This window comes from Xyrauchen texanus, chromosome 49, assembly GCF_025860055.1.
Source record: "Xyrauchen texanus isolate HMW12.3.18 chromosome 49, RBS_HiC_50CHRs, whole genome shotgun sequence".
NCBI classification, from domain to species: Eukaryota; Metazoa; Chordata; class Actinopteri; order Cypriniformes; family Catostomidae; genus Xyrauchen; species Xyrauchen texanus.
Genome location: NC_068324.1, coordinates 5613431 through 5631847, shown reverse-complemented (window position 1 = coordinate 5631847; position 18417 = coordinate 5613431). Strand labels below are relative to the sequence as shown.

The 18417-nt window shown below is 36.4% G+C and overlaps 1 long non-coding RNA gene across 1 annotated transcript; it reads left to right on the top strand.

Annotated features, from left to right (window-relative positions):
* The first annotated feature begins 3955 nt into the window (after positions 1-3955).
* On the top strand, positions 3956-16978 carry LOC127640490 (uncharacterized). Its single transcript, XR_007970091.1, has 3 exons — positions 3956-4039; positions 5345-5653; positions 16259-16978. It is a non-coding gene; the product is annotated as an uncharacterized LOC127640490 (long non-coding RNA).
* The last annotated feature ends 1439 nt before the right edge of the window (positions 16979-18417 follow it).

Sequence of the window (18417 nt, the reverse complement as noted above, 5' to 3'; positions counted from 1 at the left end):
TGACAGCTCTTCAGACAGCAAGGGTCAGAGGTCAAGACCAGCTGTCACTTTTCCCCACAGCACGGAGTCAATATTGCATTATAGTCACGGTTAAGGGACGGGGGAATGCAGACGTTCATTCCTTGGGATACCTCATCGGAGAGGCACAACATACAAATGTTATTTTCATTTGTATTCAGGAAAAAGTGTGTGAATTAAAACTAGACATAAAATCGTCATGATTTTTGCAAATAATCAATGGAATGCATGAATATATATTTTCTACCTTTTATATGATGCATAAAAAAATCTGAATTATTATTTTTTTGTGTGTGTGTTCTTTTAAAAAGTTTGATATTGGCACATAATTGCATGTAAGAACTATAAATGATTTATCTTTAATAGAGTTTTATCTTTAATTTAAAGAGTTCTGAAATGACAGAACACTTCCTCTGGGACAGATGTCTCTAAGGTGAAGTTCAAGTCCAAAGTCCTTCAATTGTCTGACACAAACTTTTGTTCAGTGAAAGTGCAAAAGTCTTGGAAACTGGCATGTAAAATTCACATTTACTGTGACTTTTTTTTTCATGCATGACACTAAAAAATAAACACACACACTGCATACACTTAAATAAATGTAAAAACTTATTTGTAACTGCTTTGAAAGTTTATGATGTAAAAAAAAATCATTAATATTAATTCAGTAAAGATGATGAATAAATGCTCAATAATGAGCATTTGGGACAGTACTTGAGGAAAGAAAAAAATTTCTTCACACTAAACTTGACACTAAACAAGATTAAGACTTGTTTAATGTCACAGTAAAGGACTATTTGTTTGTGCATGCCCTGCTAAAGGCGCGTGAACATGTAGAGTCCTTGAAAGAAGACATATCAAATCAACACGTGGTATTTCTTTGTCTAAATTATATTGACAGTTATGTATTTCCCTTATGCATCTTTTATACACATTTCTTATTTTTTCTTTTCATTCTCTTCTTTATAGTTGCCATTAATTATAAGTATATTATAATTATGCTTCTGAAAATAGTAATATCATCATTCAAATATGTATGGTTGCCAACTTGCCATAATTTTTTGCACGTTTATTTATTTATTTATTTATTTTTTTACGTTATTTCTACAAATGTATTCTTTGGTAAGAATAGTGAGGCTTGAGCTGGAATAATTCTATATGTGAGGAGATAATCAAAATAATAATAATAATAATAATAATAATAACACTTATATCTAATAATAAAGTGAAGAGAAATATAACATAAACGGAAATTCAAAATCGCTGAAAGTCGTTGACTTCGATAGTTCACACCTTTTTTTCATCTTAATTCGTTTGTTCTGATAATTATACAAATACTTTAATAATCTGAATGACGTTCTATTGAGGTAAGACAAACTTTACAATGGATCCAATTTAAATAGAAACCCCTACACATTCTGATGACCATTCTTTCTTCTCTTTCCTAAAACACGTATAGCAGGTAAGTAAAATAAGTCATAATATTATCCATAATTTATTGAAACAAAAATTCACAAATTTGTAAAAAATTAAATAAAATAAAAAACTATTTAACAGACATGTGTTTTTGTTTCAAAACAACCTTAATTGTGTCAAAAGGTGCAAACGAATCTGATATGAAATAACACCTTCAGCTGAGAAGTTTTACACTCCACATTTTGTAAACAATATATTTCTTATTAAAATTCTATGGGATCATGTGTTTTTGTATAGCATTTTCAGACATTTTTATTTTACAGAACATTTTGAATTTATTTGGTTTATTTCAATGTTCTGTTAATTATATTCCCGCGTAATATTATAAAAAGCATGCGAGACTCAGTAAATGAACAAATAAACACATCAAAGCACTGACCTGCGGTCAGATCTGTTCATTAAGAAATTTGCCAACGGCGGACCCTCGCGCACATCATCACACTCGCAGCGCACAATAGAGGCGTTCGTTCTTGCGCTCTGATTGGTCGCTCCACAACACAGCGCTCAGCCGAGACTCTGATTGGTCACTTTGCAGTCGACGTCACTGCAGGGGAGCACATACTGGGCAGGAAGCTGAGGGTTGGTACCAAACCTGGGCGAGCAGACAGAGTGAGTGTGCGTCAGCATCACGAGCATCACCATAATCAATATAATCAATGGTTTGGAGAGTTTACCACCTGTTGTTCATGCATATAGTTACAAGAAAGAGTAGAACGCGAATTAGAAAGAACAAATTCCAGTAATTTGTTATCTTAAGGGGGCAGATATAAGGAGCAAAGGAGACATTGTGGATTACAGACGTGCTGCATGTTGCAATGCATCTGTACATAATGTGTGTTACATGTGCAGTGCACGAGGATGCTGATGGTGATCCACGTTGTTTGGAGGGATTTAAGAGGTAAGCTATACACTCTTACACAACTATAGATATGAAATGTCTTTTATTTCCAGAACAGTCAATTTGAATGAGAAAATTCAGAGACAAAAAGAGGTGGAATATAAAGACGACCTATTTGAGACCTGTATCTAAGAATGACTTTTATTTTATATTTTTTATTTATTTTTTATTTTTTTGTGTGTGTGTGTGTGTGTGCTCTTAACACAATTTAATGAATGTTATTGGACAATCACTATTACACATATACCTTAAAATATGTAATAAAAAAATAAAAAATAACAAAAAATTCGACCTCAAAAAGGGCATATAGCCAACCCAATGTGTATCGGTCATCGTTGACCGTTTTGCCAATGTGATTTATCCCTCATGTGTCTTATTCTCTCGTACATGAAAGCAATAGGCTATCCTACTGATATTAATCATCGTATTTTAGCCTATAAATTAAATAGAACAAAGTAGTGGTGAGAAAGGATATATATGGATATAGTCATAATTAAGTCCATATTCTAAAAATAAGATTTTATAGAAAGTAGGCTAGTTTTATTTATGTATGGATTGTGCTTTTTGACGAAAGCCACATATCAGTAGACAATGGGAATAAAGTTTGCATTATATTAGTTTACATTATAGATGACAAAATATGTCACTCTAAGACAAAGTCTTCAACTAATGGATACTATTCAAACTGCACATTATGCATAATGGTGAGACGGTGGTGAATTAAATTAGCAATTACATTTACGATGAACCATTGCATTTGATATAATGGTGAGCTGGAGGGAAACAAATGTACGAGATTAAAACTTTTGGAAATGTAGGCTATGTAAGACAGAGCGTGTAGATTAATGTCAAGACATGTATCTAAAATTATGGTATCGGTTTGTTGTGTGTGTGGTGTTTATTGTATTTTACACTGATTAACAGACGAACTTTATTTCGTATTACAGGAATTGCCAGTATAGCTACATTTCTTTTGAGAATATTTTGTTATAAAAAAAGATCAATTTTATTTCAGTTTAGAATAATACAATAATGTAATAATAATAATAAATAATAATAATTATAGAAATAAAAATATTAAAAGCTTAATAATTTAGTTTGTTATTTATAGACTATTATTATGATAATTAGGCCTATTATTATTATTATTATTATTGTAAAAATGTATTTGTTTGAATGACAGTAAGGTAACCGTGGCCTACTATTTAGCAAAGAGGCTATATGAATTTGTTTGAATTCAGATATTACTATTTTGTATTTTATCGGAAGATTTTTTAAGCTATATGACGCATGTTTGACGGACGTGGCCTGAAAATTCACCTGCACGTGCTCGTGCGTTTGTCCTCCATTTTGCTTGTTATTTTTCATCTCTTGACTTAATTATGTTTGTGTTGTTTGTCGATAACTAAATTTACGAAGTGTTTTGTGATTTATTCATAGATATGTGACGGCAGTTATAACATCAAAAACACAAATGTACCAACAATGGGGCCTTAAAACGCGTTTATGAGGGTTGGTTTCTCTCTTTGGTTATCTAGCTGTATGAGTTATAACACATTTCATAAAGCTAGATAACCGAAAGTAGAAATAATTCTCAAAATCTGCTGACATTGTCACTCAAGTCTGAAAGAAGCCAGCACTTTACCTCAGGTAAATTCATTCATTCATTCAGTTTACATTTTTTATTGTAAAAATCAAAAGTCACATTCAAATCAAAATTTTGTGTCTGAATGTGTGTTAATGCACAAAACATGTCTCTCAATGCTGCCATTAGTAACTAGCAGTCAACATCCTGCTATAGGCAGCTGTTTAAACGCAGAACATAACATTATTATATATATATTTTTCTTTTTCATAATTTGTATTGAGAATGTATTTATTTTCTCATGACAATCGATTTACAAAAATCAGGCAAATACAATTAGTAACATTTTGCAGTGCTTTAAAAAAAAAAATTATAACATGTTCTCCTATCTCAAATCCAAAAGAGCCCAATTTTGTTGATTTGCAGTTATGTCCTCAAGTGTATTGTGATCATATCCTCAGGTGAAGGAGATTACATTTTGGCTAGTGAGATACTCTCTAGCTCTGCAGACAAAAGAGGCACTTGAGGGCTATTTGTTAGGGTCTGTAGACCAAAGGGGGCCCTTAGGATTGTCCTGTATTCCTATTTAGACGCTTTGTGCTGGATTTCCCTGTGTGAAAGACAGAAACAATGCTAGCAGTACAAACATTCATTCTCTGTATACAGGGAAGTAGCCTATCATTGCAGAAACTAGTGGTTTCATATAGGCTGCATTTAATTCTTTTGAAAACCCTTGTGATATAATAGAAACTCATTGTAGTGGGGAAATAGACCCTTGCTTATTGGTTAGATTCAATTAAGTGGATTTTTTAGATTTGTGCACATAGGTTTCCATAATCTGTCATGCAGACTCATGCATCCTCAAAAACATATGTTTAAAAATGCAAATCAGTAGCTTATTCTAGCCTCTTAGTTTAAGGATATTTCTTTGAAATAGCACAGCTGATTTACTAATGTTGCCAGATTCAGTTTAGATTCAGTACAAAAGTGAATTGGGAACATGTTTTAGTGTAAATGCACTGTCAGTATGAATTTGCAGTTACAGAGGAAAGCTACTGTGATCATTTATTATAATGTATTCCTATGCTCAAAATCAGATGTTCACATAAAAAAAGTTATTAATAATAATAAATTATAATTCTGTTGAAAAGGTTTTCACAGTTACACACAAGAATGAACTGAACAGTATAAGAGTTGAAAAAAAAAACTGTTCAGTTGAGCTAGCTTGAAACAAACCAAGAGATGGTTGCCATGGCATCTGCTTTGCAATAATAACAAAGAGATATTTTTAAAATGCTGCTTTTTTCATGTTCTTTCATGATTGCCCTATATGGTTCTCACTCACTTATTCCCTCTCTCCTTGCTTACAGTGTGCTTATTTCAATCCACAAAATGGCACAATAAAGTAACAACAAGGGCACAGCCATCAAAGATCAGAGAGAGAGAAAGAGAAAGAGACTTGGAGGAACATGGCAGCTTCCATTTGCTACATCTTTCCTTCTCCGCCTACCCAGAAACTCCCAGTGCCATCTGTGCCCCTGTGGGGTGCAGGAGAGAATCCATGCCAGTGCCAGCAGCGACGAAACCCTTGAGTTCCGGCGCCAAGACAGACGACATAGGGAGGCCATCTTGATGGAGATCTTAAACGAGAAGCTAAGATGGCTGGACTGGCACATGAGGTGAGTTGCATCATGTCTTTTTTTATTTGAGTGTGTATGTGTGTGTGTTTATGGGGATATTATGGCTCCCTTAATTTGCCCCCCTTGCTTCTAGCCTATCTGATCTTAGCACACTAATTAGTGAGAGGGTTTTGCCGGGGCTTGGCGAGGAAAGGGGGGATGGGGGGTGTGAAAATAAATGAACTGGCAATGACTGCAGCAGTGAATACCATCTTCCTTTGTTTAGGCTGATCTGTGGCTAATATATTAACAAAGATCTCACCGTCTTCGTTAAGGGCTAAATTCAGATTCAAAATTAAGATTGACTCTAAAATCACCGATAAACAATTTTTGTCTCATTGTGCCCCATTAGAGTAGCATTTTACAAAACAATTATGTAAACCCAAAAAGGAAAATTCTGGTATCATTTCCTTAACACTCACTCACATTTTCCAAGCACATTGTTGGTTTTGTGAAGTTGCGCCAGAATAACTCTACATCATTTGCTCACACTCATGTTGTTCCAAAACCTTTTAATGACTTTTTTAAACAGTGCATTAGATACTAGTCACTTTCATTCTGTGAAAAAAAAAAAGATGCAATGACAGTCCAAAAGGCTGACAGTCCCTAATAACATGTCCTTTTGTGTTCTACGTTAGAAAGAAGGCCATTCAGGTTTGGAACAACATAAGGTGAGTAATTAAATTAAATTAAATGATGATATGCTCATCTCTCCTTGTTTGTCTTCTCACTATTCTCCACAAACAGAAAATTGCACTTCTATACCAGGCTTATTTACAATTCAAATATTTTCCTTAAAGCAAATTGTTTGTAGCTGAGGACTGATAACGAGGAAGGGAATCAAAAGGGAGAAAATAACTAAATGAGGGCTGCTAATGAGAGGCGCTAAGCTAAGATCCTCTTGACACAGATGCAGTGAATGGGAGTGAGGGCTGGTGGCATGTATAAAGACACAGGAAGCATCCCACATCTCTTCTTGTGGGCTACTGCAATCCTGTTGCTTTCTTCAGGATGCTTTTCATGCATCTAAAAGTTTCATAATCAGAATCTGAACTAAAAGCTGATCAAATGAACTGTTATAGTAATGCTTGAAATAATGAGTGCATGCATGAATTAATTAATACATGAATAGACGTCAATAATTTTTTTATTTCTTTAAAAAACATGAATGCATTAATATGCACTTAAATAATGCATACTCCAACATAGTCACATGAAAAGGAACTTTTACTTGCATAGTGACCAACCAATTAACAAATAAAATTTCAAATCCATACAATAAAGTCATCACATTTTATCTAACCTCCTATCTGACACTTTATTTATTAAATGAAATGTCTGTGAACAAATTTTGTTTTTCATTCGATATTTATTAATACAATACAAATGACTGATGTGCATCAGAAACCTATAAACACTCAAAAAAACATGATTAGGGTTAGGGGTTAGGCTTAGGAAAAATCATAATAGCATAGTTAGTTGTTTTGTTTATTTTTCTCTATTAGATTAAAAGTCGTACGTTTTTGATTTTGTACGATTTCGCCAACTTGTACTATTATTACGACTTGTCATGAGAACTACGTACTGTATATTACTCAGACTACTACACAAACTTCTGTAAATTGACACGTCCTATACAGTACTCCATACAAACAATTTTTCTAACTCTTTTATAAATATTACAGTATACATCCAGGTTTTATGACCTCATATTAATTGAGAGACTGCATGCAATATTTGTACTTGTAAAAATACATTTGTCTCACAAACACACCCACCCACCCACCCACCCACCGCATGACCATTTAAAATAGCCATTGAAGGAAATTTTAGGTGATTCAAATGCTCAAAAATTTCAGAGTACCGGTAATGGTAATCAGCCAGAACAGTGAAAATATACACATTCCCTTATACATTTTAATCTAAAATCTTCATGTTAATAATAAAAAAGCACGGACATGTTATGCATCAACAACCTCATTGCAAGTAGTTCTCAAAGTCACAGTATCTTCATGTTGCTGAACGGCTTTCACACAGACACTATGCAATTTTCCAAACAGCATGGCTCACACCAACCTCACTTAGGCCCTGGCAAAAACGGCACGGCATACCCCTGGCAATCTGGCTTGAGGTTTTATGAAACGCGGATAGAGAGAGAGGGCGAGGTTGGTAAGTGGGCTGCTGTGGGGCCAGGGACCGGCAGCTGCAGCATGCTTGCCTTTAATGAACAGAACGTGGTGTCGGCCATTAATATTCTGCCCAGCTTGCGGCTGGTCCCTCTCTCTCAATGGAGGCCCCCCTCCTTTATAAAGAGCTCCTGCTTTCCCACCATTGTCAGGGGTGCTGCAGCATTAGCAGAGAGGGGGTAGGGTGGGAAACTCCGATGCAGACCAGACACCACCAGATGCCAAAGACACAAGACGGTTATGCAGATCGCAGAGCCTTTGTGTGCCAGAGTGTGTGTTTCTGTGTCCAGGGGTGTGTATGTTTATAGACGGAGGCTGTAAGCCACATGATCATCTTAATTAATACATGTCTGGGTGAGATGCAGATGTAACGTGCAAAGTGTGTGATATGATGTCATCTATATGTAGAGCACAGAATGTGTACTCTACTTTGAAGGTTGTTTTGATGTACTGCATTGTTTCATTCAGGTCAGGTCTTGAATGCACTCAAATTTAGTGTAAGTTTTAATTTTTCCTTTTTATTAATGGATTCTAGTTTAAAAGGCATCCTTCAGAGTATCACATTAAATTATTAATGATTAAATAAAACAACAGAAATCTATTAAATATTTTCAACATATAAAAAAGATTTAACTTTTTGGTTGCACTTTACAATAAAGTTTATATTAGTTAACATGAACTTACAATGAAGAACACTTTTATTGCACTTATTAATCTTAATAAACAGTTACTAGTACATTTTGTAAATTAAAAGTACATGTTAACATTAATGAATGCATTTGGAACTAGCATGAACTACCAATGAACCACTGTATATAAATAAATAAAAATAAAAACATTAACCAAGATCAGTAAATGCTGTAACAATATATTGTTAATTTGTAGATCATTGTACCTAATACTTTTACTAATGATAACAAATAGAACCTTATATTACCTTATGTTGTAAAGTGTTTCCCTTTTTTCTCTCTTTTTTTCTTACATATGAAAAAGTGTAAACAGTGGCCCAAAAAAGTCATGAACACTCAAGCAAGTAAACATTTATGAATGTCTTTGTATTATAGAACAGAATATCAAACCAAGTGGCATTTGTTTTAAAGAAATATAGCACATGTTCACTTTTCAAAACACAAAATTACCTTATACAAGAAAAATCATACAGTTCAGAAGTATCTAAATAGTGCTTTTTGGGGCCACTGTAAATTAGCACTGTATACAGTACCTACATTAAGTAGATACCAAACAATACGAGCAAAGAGCGAAAAGTTGAACTAATTAGAGCTCAGCACCCATTCAATTGCAAATCGCATTACTGTCCAAAATCATTGAGAAATGTTCACAGATGCAAGGCTTTTCAGATACAGTAAAGAGCACCACTGTTTATTGATGAAATTAAAAGAGCTCTAGGAAACGCACCCGGGTTGGTGATTTGCATCGGCACTGTGATGAAGGTCATATGACATCAGAGATGGGCACCTCATGCACTGTGAGCTCCACAGTGTAAAGAAACCATCAAACAACCGACCCACCTCAGTTTCACCTCATCAAAGAGAGGGCAAAGAGATGGCGAGAGAGACAGAGAGAGATAGAAAAGTAAAATAAAAACTGAGGAAAGCCAGCTAGCACCAATAACCCTATTAATACCCAATTACAGTGAAAAAGATTTGAAAATTAAAAATGAAAGGAAGGAATTGAGTTAGAAAAGGTGGCATAAAAGGGTGTTTAATGGCACATGGTGATAGGATAGATTCCGAGTATGGAAGGAAGGAGGGGTGGACACGTGATAAGGAGCCATGTTTTATTTTCACATTCCTTAGATTGCTCACAGCTACTGTAAACCACATGTCCGCAGTGACTTCTGAGTGGCAAAGACTCACCGTACACTCATCCAGAAGGGCATCAAAAAAATCAAGGGGAGGATGTTATAAACAGTTCATGCTGTTTGGATTCTGCTATCAGCTAAAGAATATGTAGACCTGTTATAGAATTTTAGAGAGACCAGAGAGAGATGGGCATCAAACATTTATTTGGATTCTGTAGATTTTATAAAACAAATTATCACAATAAATAAGACATAAATACGTAACGTTATGGTAAATGGTCTGCACTTATATAGTGCCTTTTTTAACCATAGAGGTTACCAAAGCACTTTACACTGTGTCCCATTCATCCATTCACACACCAGTGGTGGCAGAGCTGCCACGCAAGGTGCTAGCCTGTCATTTGGAGCAATTTGGGGTTCAGTGTCTAGCCCAAGGACACTTGCGCATGTGTAGTTGTGTGGGCCGGGAATCGAACCACCAACCCTGCGATTAGCGGCTGACCCATTCTACCACCTGAGCCACAGCCGCTGTTCATAACCCAGTTATATACAGTATAATATTAATATAATGCCATATTTGTAAAATGCCAGATTGTTAAAACAAATAACGTGCACTTACAATTGAGATCTGTGAAACTATCATAGACTTCTATTGATAGTTTAGAACAAGCTAAGCTCAATCCATGGCATTTTTAACACAGTGTTGATTACCACTGAAAATAATGTAGACTCGTCCCTCATTTATTAAAAAATAATAAATTTGTGATAGCAGTAAGGTTAGTTAATAGGGCTTGTTGATAAACATTAAAATACACACAGTTTCAAAAGTATAGCCACAAGACGTTATAACATTATGATTATACCGTGATAACATTTATTACAGGGTTTACCTATGTTATGCAGGTTGTAACTTTTACATAGTTAAGGCTAAAATCATGTTAACACGTATAATGTAAATGCCTTGTAGCAATTTGGAATTCCCAATGCGCTCTAAGTCCTCGTGGTGGCGTTGTGACTTGCCTCAATCCGGGTGTCGGAGGATGAATCTCAGGTGCCTCTGCATCTGAGACAGTCAATCGTACATCTTATCACTTGGCTTGTTGAGCACATTACTGCAGAGACTGCAAGTGCGGAGGCTCACGCTATTCTCCACGGCATCCATGCACAAGTCACCGCATGCCCCACCAAGAGCGGGAACAACATTATAGCGACCACGAGGAGGTTAACCCAACATGACTCTACCCACCCTAGCAACTGGGCCAATTGGTTGCTCAGGAAGCCTGACTGGAGTCACTCAACATGCCCTGGATACATGGCTCGCTGTGCATGACACCGCAGAGACTCACAGCATGTGGAAGCCCATGCTACTCTCCGCAATGCGCACACAACTTACCACGCACCCCATTGAGACTAAGAACCACTAATCGTGACCACAAGGAGGTTACCCCATGTGACTCTACCCGCCCTAGCAACTGGGCCAATTTGGTTGCTTAGGAGACCTGGCTGGAGTCACTCAGAACACCCTGGATTCAAACACAGACTCCAGGGGTGGTAGTCAGCGGCAATACTCGCTGAGCTACCCAGGCACCCAGAATACTTCTTTAAAAACCATGCATTTTAAAGTTAACATAATTTGCTTGCCAGCACAGAAGGTCATCGTGATTTTTGATTGTGAGTTGGATTACGAAAAGTGTCTTGCATTATTGGTTAATAGAGTCCAGTTCTGAATGTGACTTGATTGTGTGCTGTTAATCTGGGATAAAGCCACATTCAAACTGTTTCTGCTCTAAAACAGTAACTACGCATGCTGGAAAACTTGTGTTCAAATAAGTTTAGGCAGAAACAATTAGATTAGTCACCAGAAAGCAGAAGATGTTGGTATTGAAATCTATAAATCTTGTGCAATTCATAGATTGTAAATTTATTTTGTATTGTTTGGACCCTTTTACACTTACAAAAAAAATACTTTTGATAAAAAAGTAACAGGCCTATTAAATTCAGCACATATATGAACAATTACCAGTCCTTTATATGCCATTTTCGCGTAATCTTGGTCTCTTAATGCAAGTTTGGCTAAGAACTAATCTATCACAAAGTGAAGCTCCTAAGAATCTATAAAGAAACAGACACAGTTCAGACTGTCATGCTCTGCATCTTCTTGTCAAAGCACAAACAAAAGAAGATGCCTTAAACAAAACAAGCTGTTGATCTACTTGCAACAACAATGCACTTGACCTGATTTTTCAGAGGGGGGATTTTGTTCAGTTGTCCAATGTCTCCTGGGACAAAGTCAACCAAAGGCAAATCTTCCTCAGATGTCTGTTCGTTTGTTTATGATATAATCACTGGAAATGTATGTTAGTGTATGAGTCAATTAAATAACCAGAGTGTTGAAAACGTTGTTTATAGTTTATTTATTAGGTTGCTCATTAGCTGATGCAAAGCGTCTGTAACACTTGAAGATCCTGAGTTTACTTGAGCCTATGGTTAAAAGCAGGAAAGCCTGATAAAGAGAAAGAGATTGACAATAATGCATTCGGTAGATGTTTTTATCCAAAGTAACTTATAGTGCATTCAAGATATACGTTCTCTCAGTATAGTGTGTTCCCTTATTGGGAGTCGAACCCATGACCTTTGCAATGCTCTACTAGTTGAGCTACATGAGTAGCTACAGCATTTTAGGATGATAACAAACAGATGTGTTTCTCAAGTGATGTATGAGCTATACAAGGACTGAGCTACTAATTTGGCCACTTCTTGTGTAATAATAAAGAAAAGCATAAACATATATACATACAGTCAACATTTAAACCCCTCCCAATCCCCAACCCCCAACAAATGAGTATATACACACAAAAAAGCAAAAAACAAATAAAAACAAAAAAAAAAAAAAAAATATATATATATATATATATATATATATATATATATATATATATATATATATATATATATATATATCATAAACAACTAAAACTATACTACTTTCTCCACCGCCCCACCCCAAAATTATTTAGAGCCCTCCAAAAACTCTAAATAGTTGCCCTATTTCACGACAAACAAATTCAAGCTACCCCGTCATCCAAATGACATTTCCTCAAAAGCCGCCACCCTCCCCATCTCCGTGCACCACTCCCGAAATGGGGGCACACCAGCTGTCCTCCAACCCAATCATACTGGTCAGAACCCAATTCTCTATGTGACTATTCCCCACATCGATGACCGCCCCATCGCCCAAAACACAGAGTCTGGGGCAAAACAAAACCCAAGTACATGTCACACAAAACTCTGAACCTTCAACCAGAATTCCTGGATCTCAACACACCACCAAAAATCATGGGCCGTATCTCCATCCTCTGATTGGCATCACCAGCAGGTGGGTGTGTTTTAAGACCAAGCATATACAATCTAGAGGGGTCCAATAAAATCTATGTAAAATGTTGAATTGCATAAGGCGCACCCTTGCATCTCTAGATGCAGACTTGACCTTTTTTTTAATCCTAGCCCACACTCCCTCCTCCAATACCAAGTTGAAAATTTGGTCCCATAATCTCTTGTTTGGAGTTAAAGCTCCATCCCCCAGACTCTGAATTAGCAGGGAGTAATACACTGATGCCTCATGACCTTTTCCAAAAGCAGTAATCACAATTCGCAGAGTATCTGCCACTTTAGGGGGGTGTATGCTACTCCCAAAAAATAGTACATAGCAGGTGGCGCAGTTGTAAATACTTATAAAATTGAGATCTGGGAATCCCAAAATGTTGAAACAAATTTTCAAAAGATCTCAAAACTTCACTCTCATATAGGTCACCAAGCGTATTAACCTCCCTTACAATCCACTCTCACCAGCAGGAAGGGGACTTATTAATACAGTATTTTGGGTTCTGCCATATGCTCGAGGCAACATTTAAATAAATGTCTGAATTAAGCACTGGACACTTTTGTCCATACAGAGTGCAAATGCGAGATAACGGGGTGTAACTTAATTTCTCTGGTTCGTTTGATAGAAAGGCAATATAATGGCAATATAAGAGCAAGAACTTCCTGTTCAATACAAAACCAGGGAGGGGCTCTCTCAGGTGGAAGTGTTTAATGAGCCAAATGTCTGAGACCGAATGCATAATAATAAAAAAAGTCTTTGGTAGGCCTAGCCTAGCGTTTAAGCCTCTTATCCACACTAGAACATACTTTCATTACAACATACTTTGAAAGTGTGTGACAATAAGAAACTTTAGATAAATTTAGCTTTTCAATGAAAACGCATTAATTTCGATATGTTTACACCAGGGCCGGTACTAGGATGTGATATTTTGGAGTGGGGCATTTTGACCTTCCTAGGGTGAGAAAACATTCTCTTTTCAGGGTGTCCCTTGATCGTTTCGCCGTGGCAATGCTCCCCTTGCCCACCCTTAAACCCCTTAGACCCAGCCATATTTTTTTATGCCTCTCATCCACACAAGAATAGTATTTTATATTATTTTATACTTATGAAAATTATGACATTAGGAAACTACTAAAGCATCCACACAAATAATTTTTTTGCTATGTTTATGCCTTTCATCCACAGTGGAACTGTGTTTTTCCTCCACCGAAAATAGAGCATTTTGAAAACGCTCTCCATTACCTCATACTTTGGAAAACGATTACTTTTATGAAACTGAAAACAATTTAAATCGACTAGTGTGGATGTGTCCACGTCCACACGATTCCATTTTTGTTTGAAAACACATTCATTTTGCTACGTTTATGCCTTTCATCCACACTGGAACTGTGTTTTTCTCCACTGAAAATTAAGCGATTTGAAAGACATTTGGACCTAAAAACTGAGTTTTCATTTGAAAATGGACTAGTGTGGATGTGGCCTAATTCAAGTTCAAGTTCACTGCTACACAGATGTCTAGACTGGTCCCGTTTCATACCTTCTTTCTTTATTTCCCTGTTTCTTTGCATTTCGGGGGGCTGTTTGCCCTTTGACCCGGGCGTAAGTTGCTATGGTGAGGGCTCAGCAATGTGGCCTTGAAAAAGCTGTGCTGCCAGGGTTGTCTCGTGACGTGGCCCCCTACCGCCTCTTCCCGCAGCTGGGCATGGTTCCGGAGCCTGGGAATCTCGAGCTCTGGATTCATCAGATGTCTCAAACCTGGTGCACCCCCCACCCAGACTTGCCCCCACCCCACCCCATCACTCTAGTCTAGTCGTACCACCCACACCCCACCATCTGCAGACTTGTAATCGCAAATGCAGTCTAAGGCCAAATCTAGTCTTGACTGTCATAATGCATCTGATAACCGAAAGCAGATGTGTGTGTTTCTTCAACTTTGGGCACTTTTAGCACTTTAGCTTTTTTTTATAAGTCTAATAAACAAAGTCCATCAGTGTATATACTGTACACGCATCATCATTTTTCTAAACGTGATGGAAATTCCCATCACGGTGTCATTTCCACCACATCTCGAATTCTGCATGGTGCTTTTATTGAATTCTGAGGTTTAATATAGATTTAATAGTTTAATATTGAAAGTCTGAGTCAAGGGACAAGGCTGAAACAGTCAAATCTGTAAAAGGCATTTGAAAAGTCCCAACAATAGATGATGAAAGTGTGGTAAAAAGTTTCCATTTCAGTTTTGAAGTGACCTTCATATAACAAAAAGAAAAAAAAAAGTTGAAATGTGTTGCTTTTAATGAAAATCAACCCTTGGGACATGAAATTGCCTGAAGTTGAAGAAACACACACGTATAGCCTATTTAACGCACATTATTGTCTTGGCTTGAGAATGAGTGCAAAGATTTGGTTGTAATTGTGTCCTCAAGTTGTAATGTAAGTGGGTTAACAGCTGGGTTAATGCATGTTCAAAATGTTTAATAAGTTTAAATGGGAATGTGTATATGGAGCTCTGCCAAGATTGCTGCAAAACCACCGTCAGTTGTCCGTCTTAAAACTGGTTGCCAACGCTTTGGCTCTGAAGGTGTGTATTGGAGTCAGAATAGAATTACAATGTGTAAGAATGTGAGTGTGTGTGTGGTTGTCGGGCAGTAGGATGGTATAAAAGGAGTCATTTGCATAAGCTGCATGGAGCCTAAAGTGTGGGTGTTCAGAGGAAAACAACAAAAAGGAAAAAAGAACAAATTCTACATAGCACAGAGAGAAAGAGAGAGCTTGCATCGGGGAGAGGGTGGAAATTAAACAGAACAGAGAAAGATGTGAAGCTGCTCCCCTGTGGTAATGAACTAGGAACCTCTATGCACAATATTTGAAAACTGTGACAGAGCCGTTACACTGTTTACAAAGGCCCATGAAGGAGAGAGAAAGAGATTGATTATGGATCATTTATCATGCTTTTGATGAGTTCCAAACACATGGAAATATTAAAATGATATCATCATCACTCTGCCGCCGCTGTAAATCTCTGTATGAAGCTGTAATGGATTGTGTTTTGAGCAGCAGGTACAAGAAGACGTTTAACTTTGATAATTTGCCTAATTTACCCATAATGCCCACACATTTAAAAAGTCATCCATTGGGAAGCATGTCTTCCAAACGCTAAGATTATGCACCTTGTGGTAAAGCACTGGTCTTTTTTTTTTCTCTCTCTTTTACAGACTGGGCTGTGGACTTGACTCGGATACACACACTTGGCTCTTGAGATGAAATGAATGAAAATCAACTGTAATTACGTTGCCTGAGAGAACAATTGGAGAGCACCAAGCACCAGAAAGTTTAAGAGGTTTAAGAGGCACATGAAATCATGAGGTTGTGTGTGTGTGTGTGTGTGTGTGTGTGTGTGTGTGTGTGTGTGTGTGTGTGTGTGTGTGTGTGTGTGTGTGGGCTGGTTTAAGGGGTTTACGAGGACATTTTTTTTTAGGTTACAAACTGGTAATTACAAGGGTATTATGCTATAAATGTGCTTTATGAGGACATTTCTTGTGTTTATCACTTAAAAAAACATACTATACAATGTTTATTAAAAATGTAACAATGCAGAAATTTTTTTGTGAGGGTTAGGGGATAATATCTTTAGTTCGTACAGTATAAACATCATTATGTCTATGGAGAGTGCTCATAATGATAGCTGCACCAACGTGTGTGTGTGTGTGTGTGTGTTTGTGTGTGTGTGAGAGAGAGCAAGAATATTTTGTTATTTTGCTATCTGAATATTTCCATTTAACTTAACAACATATGAACCATGTTTACAGAAGATTTTAAATATACACTGCTTAAAAGTGAGTTACTTAAGCAGATATGCAAAGCCTTTTTAAACCTGCAGTAAATGTAAATGAATCCTTTAGTGTTTTGTTATGTTTTAGTCTTTTATTATTTGTGCTGTCACATATGTATATGCATATATATTTTTTATTTTATTATTTTGTAATACATTGCACAATTTGACATGATATTGATAAATAAAAATATTTCTACATGTTATTTATGGTGCTGTTCATTCCATTATTATACTGCTCAAATCAGTGATTCTCATTTAAATAAGCCAAAATGCATTTTAAGCTTTGTATTTGTAAAGACGTACCAGTGTATACCCAGTATTGTTGTCATACCTGGCAAATGAGTAAAGACTTAATTTAACTGGCTGTTTGTAGACTACATTAAACACTTCTATGTAATCTACAATTTTAGACCTTTGGTCAGCACCTTGGACAGCAGCTGACACTTACAAACCTGTGTTTTATTTATCAGTTGCAAAGTTTTGAATAACATCATTATATTTTAGAATTTGCATACTAATTAGAACTATTTGAACAGCTGCTCTTTATAAAAATGTGTTTAAAATATAAAAACATTGGCAGGGGTATAGATTTAACAACTTTAGCAAACAGTCTTATTTAATTTGTAAAAAAACCAAATTGGTATTCTGTCATCTTAATTTATTATAATAGGATATCAAAACTGTATATATTTATTATATCACTTTTAAAAAAGGCAAAAATAACATTTTACGAATACTTTTATATCAAGTTCTAGTTCTTAATTGATTCAGAAAAATGCCTGTGAGAAAGTCAGTGACCTCTGAGGGATCTACCATTAAGTGTTAATTAGCTACTGAATGGTGGATATATGTGACGGATAAGCACCGAGACGTGCTGGGAATCCCGTTCGTGAATTCTCAAATCCTACTATGATGAAGGCTTGTCACTTTATATTCGTGAAGCTTTTCGCCAAGCCTTCAACCTTGGAATATTACCGAGCAACGTCAGCGTGACCTACTTAATATTCAAAACTAGAACCTTCACCGTTGGAAGGCTTCCAAGCAACGTCATCGAGCAATGATTAATATTCAAGAAACATACGTACGCCATTGGATGTTTACTAAGCAACGTCAGAATTGCGTCATTAATATTGAATAGCTAAGCTTTCGCCATAGTAAGATTCGTGATTTCGCATCCCGTCTAGAAAAGGATTTCCGTAACACAAAACGCTGCGATAATAAGGTGAGCTGGGTGTTAGTATGATTAGTGTGGAAATGCTGTAGGTTTACAAGAAAAACATATAGGAAAATAATAATACACACAATAATAATAACGTATGCCTACTTTAGGATACTACATAATCAACACAAACGCTCGGAAAGACGCACTGATATTTCCTTTGAGCTGCCTTAAATAAGCGATAACGTAACTAATTAAAATAAAACTGCTGCTCTGTGCGTAGCCTACTGTTATTTACAGGCAAATTATTGAGCCTAAATTGCAGTGACTCAGTACCCAAAACAGTAACAATATTCACAATAATTCAGTGAAAACGGTTT